The sequence below is a fragment of the Cupressus sempervirens genome, chromosome 9 (assembly GCF_028749045.1).
Source record: "Cupressus sempervirens isolate cs-2001-9-10 chromosome 9, ASM2874904v1, whole genome shotgun sequence".
NCBI classification, from domain to species: Eukaryota; Viridiplantae; Streptophyta; class Pinopsida; order Cupressales; family Cupressaceae; genus Cupressus; species Cupressus sempervirens.
The window spans coordinates 200,073,186-200,078,551 of record NC_143126.1 but is presented as its reverse complement, the minus strand read 5'-3'; positions in this window follow the sequence as shown (position 1 = coordinate 200,078,551).

Here is a 5,366-nt window from a genome sequence, read left to right as displayed (position 1 = left end):
GTCAGCATGCTATTTTGTTCGTCAGGCAAAAATAGATTACCTATATTCGACATCCCTATTGGTCGAAATTGATTTATGTGCTCTTGCATTAATTATTTGCATTTCGAATATTATTTTCAAGAGTTGAATTGACAACTCTGTGCATTTAATGTATGGTAAAAAAAAAATTCTTCTACAAGTTTGAATAATCTGGAAAGATCGCATTATAAACTTTGTTCTATTGAATTTGTTGATGCATTTTTAAAAGTATAAAACTAAAACTTACATCTTTGAAGAATGCAATGGTTATATTGATAGTTTTACACATATGAAATGTTTGTCACTTACTACTGTTAAAGAAAGTTTGTTCATAATATTTTATGTGCACATTAAAACATTAGTAAGATTATTTTTATTTTTATTATTTTCCCTTCATACTCATGGAATCCTTATCCCTTCTCTACACGTTTCACAACTATCATTGCATTCCTTTTTATCCATAATGAACTTTATAAACTTTTCTTTCGAATGGCTTGTGCTTATCCACCAAAAAAAGGGGTACTACAGGAGCATTGACATTGTTAGTAAAGAATTATAAACTATTGTAGTGGTTTCTGTCATGATATGAGACATGGAGTGTTGGAGTATCTGAGCTGTCAAAATTGTAGACTTGGGATACCTTGCCCTTACATTGATGCACATGAATGTTAGTTTGAGACACATGAAGGTTATATAAATTTCATAGTGGTCTTGTCAAGTTCCATCTTCTACCATTTTTTTCATAGTATTTGTCAAAATTTATGTCATGTTTCCAAGAAAAGAAAGGATTCCATAATGTGCTCCACTACCATATTATGATAGACTTGGTCACCTTCAAGTTAATATGCAGGTCTCTAAAAAACAATTTCCATTTGATAGCATTTCCACCATTCTCATTTCTAATCCATTCTATTGAGCCTTAATTTCTTCTTGGCTCTCCTCCTCATTTTCTACATCATCCAACATGATGTTTATTTGAGATTTCTTGTCTTCTTCTTTGATGGACCTTTTTTATTAAGGAGGAGATGGATTGGTAAAAGAGTTCTTTAGCATATAATTCTCATAGATAATGAGATGTATAATTCAAACTAACATATAAACCACAAGAATGTAATGTTATGTTCAACTATCCTACAATGGTCTTAACCTCTGCATAAATTATCAAATTAGTTCATGTGTAATCCAAGAAAATATGAGGACAATCAATTGCTAGAAGTGAATGGGAGAGTCAAAGCCAATGCTAATACATATTTGATATATTTTTACTTGCAGTACTAAAATATACAATCTACAAGCTTCATCATGTTCACGTACATGTTCTGTTAAACAAGGTATTGCCACATTCATTATCCTTGTCACTAATTTTAATTAATTAAAATCAAAAGAATTTATAGTATAGGTGCTGAAGATATTCACATATAAAAATAATGTTATCAATAATTAATTGCATTTTATTTTAAATTCAATATAGATTCATGGACTCAAAATATTCTAATATGAAGAATAAAAATATAAAATATTATATAATTATTACAACACATTTTATAATCTGAAAAAAATAGAATTCAAAATTTGTAAGAAAACAACTTCATCAATAATCTAATAAAGATGGAATGACTTTCGGCGCCATCAGCTTTAGGTTTTTAGAGCAGAGCGAAAACAGGCTATAATTCTCTTTTCTTCTATTACAAACTTGATAAGGAATGTAAAATTTCTAGGAGACATTTCAGCTGCTCTCAGAACAATCGGTGAAGGGCCAAGTAGAGGCTTCCGAACTTAAATTCTTTTCCAGGAGAATACGATACGCTAACCCTCCTATGGTTTTAGGGCTAAAAATGTAGCTCACGCGATAGAGTCTGAGACCAAATTCCAGAATGATTTTCTAAGCCAGCTGGTAATCCTGAGTTGCTCTTTCTTTTTTATTTCCATTCTGATTCAAAATTTGGGTTAATTAAATGTAGAATTAAAGTTATTGATCTGCTTACACAACTGAAATAGAACAATTTAGTTGTATACTCCCTACTTGCTGCAACTGCAACCATTTAGGGCTCCCGCGCGGAAGAATTTCATTTGCTTAGTGTATTGGTGCAAAATTATGAAAAAGGTCGTTTATTTTAGTAAACGTTGACGATATCACGCGGCAGATCCCTTATAAAGCAGACCACATCAATTTAAAATTTAAAATCAATAGTTGTAGTATACGTCACTTTTGCCAATTAGCGCTGAAGGGAAAAAAATGGAATGCAGAGCAGTTTTAAGTTTTGGGAAACCTTTAAACTTGGGAAATAATGACATACACCATGATTTTATTAAAGGCCATGACAAGAATCCAAGGTTTTTGAGGAGATCTCAAAATCCTAAATATGTTTCCCGTTGCAAGCAGCAGGGAAAATATCTTTTTCCTTTGCCATGGAGAACTAGAGGAGAAACCAACAAGTTTGGGAAACTTTGTATTGGCAACCCTCCTGCAAAGTTGAGATATGCAGTGACGATTTTCCCCCATTTAGTAAATTTTTCTGCTAGGAAAGGATTTAAACCTAATATCATATTTTCTGGAGGCGCCTATTTTCATTTAATCCCAAGGTTATTTTAATCACAGTTGGGATTTATGAAAATGAAAATAGGCGCCTCGAGAACGATTACTCTCGGCGTAATATATATAGAGGTATATATAAGCTAGTGGCAATCGCAGTGCAATAGGAAAAGTATTTTTAATTTTTTTAAATTTTTTTTAAGTTAAGTGCTGAATTATTTATTTCTTTTTAAATACAATTGTATAAACTTACTATAAAAATGTTAGGATTAAAGTTAGGGTTAGGGTTAGAGTCTAGTTATGGTAGAGTTAGATTTAAGGTTAGAGTTAGGGATAGAGTTATGTTTATGGTTAAGTTTAGGGTTAGAGTTATGCTCATGGTTAAGGTTAGGGTTAGACTTATGGTTATGGTTAGGGTTATAGTAGGTCTAGGGTTAGGGTTAGGGTTAGGGCTTGAGTAAGGGTTAAGGTTCTAGAGTTATGGTTAGGGAAAATTTTTGAGCCAAGATTAAAGTTAGGGTTAGGGTTATGGTTAGAGTCCAATTATGGTAGAGTTAGATTTAGGGTTAGAGTTAAGGACAAATTAATGTTTATGGTTAAGGTTAGTGTTACAGTTAGGGTTATGGTTAGTCTTAGAGTTAAGGTTAGGGTTAAGGTTAGAATTAAGGTTAGGGTTAGTGTTAAGGTTAGGGTTAGGGTTAGAGTTAAAGTTAGGGTTAGCATTAGGATGAAAATTAGGGTAAGGGATAGGGTTTGAATTAGAATTAGGTTTCTTGTTAGGGTTAGAGTTACAGTTAGGGTTAGAGTTAGTGTTAGGGTTAGGGTTAGGTTTAAAATTAGAGTTAGAGTTGGGATTAGGGTTAGGGTTAGAATTAGGGTTAGAAATATAGTTAAGATTAGAGATAGAATTAGGGTTAGGGTAAGGGTAAAAATTAGGGTGAGGGTTAGAATTAGGGTTACAAATATTTTTAGGGTTAGTGTTAGGGTTAGAATAAGAGTTAGGGTTAAGGTTAGAGATAGAGTTAGAATTAGAGTTCGAATAAGGGTTGGAGTTAGAGTTAGAGTTAGAGTTAGGGTTATATTTAGGGTTAGAATTAAGGTTAGGATTAGAATTAGTGTTAGAGTTAGGGTTACAGTTAGTATTAGGGTTATAGTTAGGGTTAGCATTAGGGTTAGGGTTAGGGTTAGTGTTAGAGTTATGGTTAGGATTAGCATTAGGGTTAGGATTACAATTAGAGTTAGATTTAAAATTAGAGGTAGTGTTAGTGTTAGTGTTCATATAAGAGTTAGAGTTAGAATTAGAGTTAGAGTTAGGGTACAAGTTAGAGTTAGAGTTAAAGTTAGAGATAGAGTTGTGATCAGGGTTAGATTAGGGTTAAGGTTAAAGTTACTTGATTAGATTTAGGGTTAGGGTAAGAGTTAGGGCTAGGATTAGGATTAGAATTAGGGTTAGGGTTAGAATTAGCATTAGATTTAGGATTGTAAAGGGTTAAGGTTAGGGTTAGGGGGAGAATTAAGTTAGAGATAGAGTTAGAGGTAGAGTTAGGGTTAGGGTTAGGGTTAAAATTAGAATTATCTAGTTAGAGTTAGAGTTAGAGTTAGGGTTTGTGTTATTATTGTTGTTAATATAATTTTTGGGTTACTAATCATATTATAGCTGATAAAATTATAATTAATAAATATTATTACTCTAAATTTTAATTATAATTTAGAGTTAGGGTTAGGGTTAGGGTTAATTGTAATCACACTCTCTCTCACATGTCCCATTCTATAATTACCCCCCCCCCCCCAAATAATGTATACACTCCCCACTCCCCCTACATTGTTCTCTTTGTCCATCTCTTTCTCTACATATATACATCTCTCCCTCCATAATTATTGTCATTGTCTATCACTATCTGTCATACTCTTCCTCTCCTTCCTCTCCCCATCATTGTCTACATCTCTTTTGGGCCTTATATATTATTTTTCTTATTTAGCTCATCTCTCCCTACCCCCCTTCTATATATCTACATCTCCTGCTCCCTCTAATCATCTCTCTCTCTCTCTCTCTCTCTCTCTCTCTCTCTCTCTCTCTCTCTCTCTCTCTCTCTCTCTCTCTCTCTCTCTCTCCCTCTCCTTGCCCCTGCCCCCCCTCCCGCCCCCCGCCCCCGCCCCACTCTTTCTCCCTCCTTATTTTTCACTACATCTATCTATGTCTACCTCATGTCTCTCACTCTCTCCCCCTTGTCTCACTCTTTCTCTCTACCACATCACCTCATGTGATCTCTCTCTCTCTCTCTCTCTCTCACACACACACACACACACACCATCTTCATGTTTATATATCTCTAAAATTCTCTATGTATGTCTACCTCATTTCTCTCACCCTCTTCCCCTTCTCTCTCTCTCTCATGGCCTCTCTCTCTCCACCATCTCCATCTTCATCTATATTGGACCCTTCTTATGCTTTTTCTCTCCATGGATCATCTCTCTCCCTCTCCCCTTTTCCTTCTACCCCCTCTAAGGTTATCCTCTCTCTCTCTCTCTCTCTCTCTCTCTCTCACACACACACACACACACACACACACACACACACACATCACCTCATGTTATTTGTCTCTCTTTAAATTTCACTTCATTTCTAAAGTTTGTCCCAATTTATAATTTTTGTTTGTATTTTTATAATATAAAATCAAGTACATTTAATAGAACTTAATTATCTTTAATAGTTTTTTATACAATTAATAAATTTAGGCAAAATTTTATAATTTTAATATTTGATTTAAGTAACAATTTTATTATCTTTTCTTTCTTTAATATAAATATTATGTTA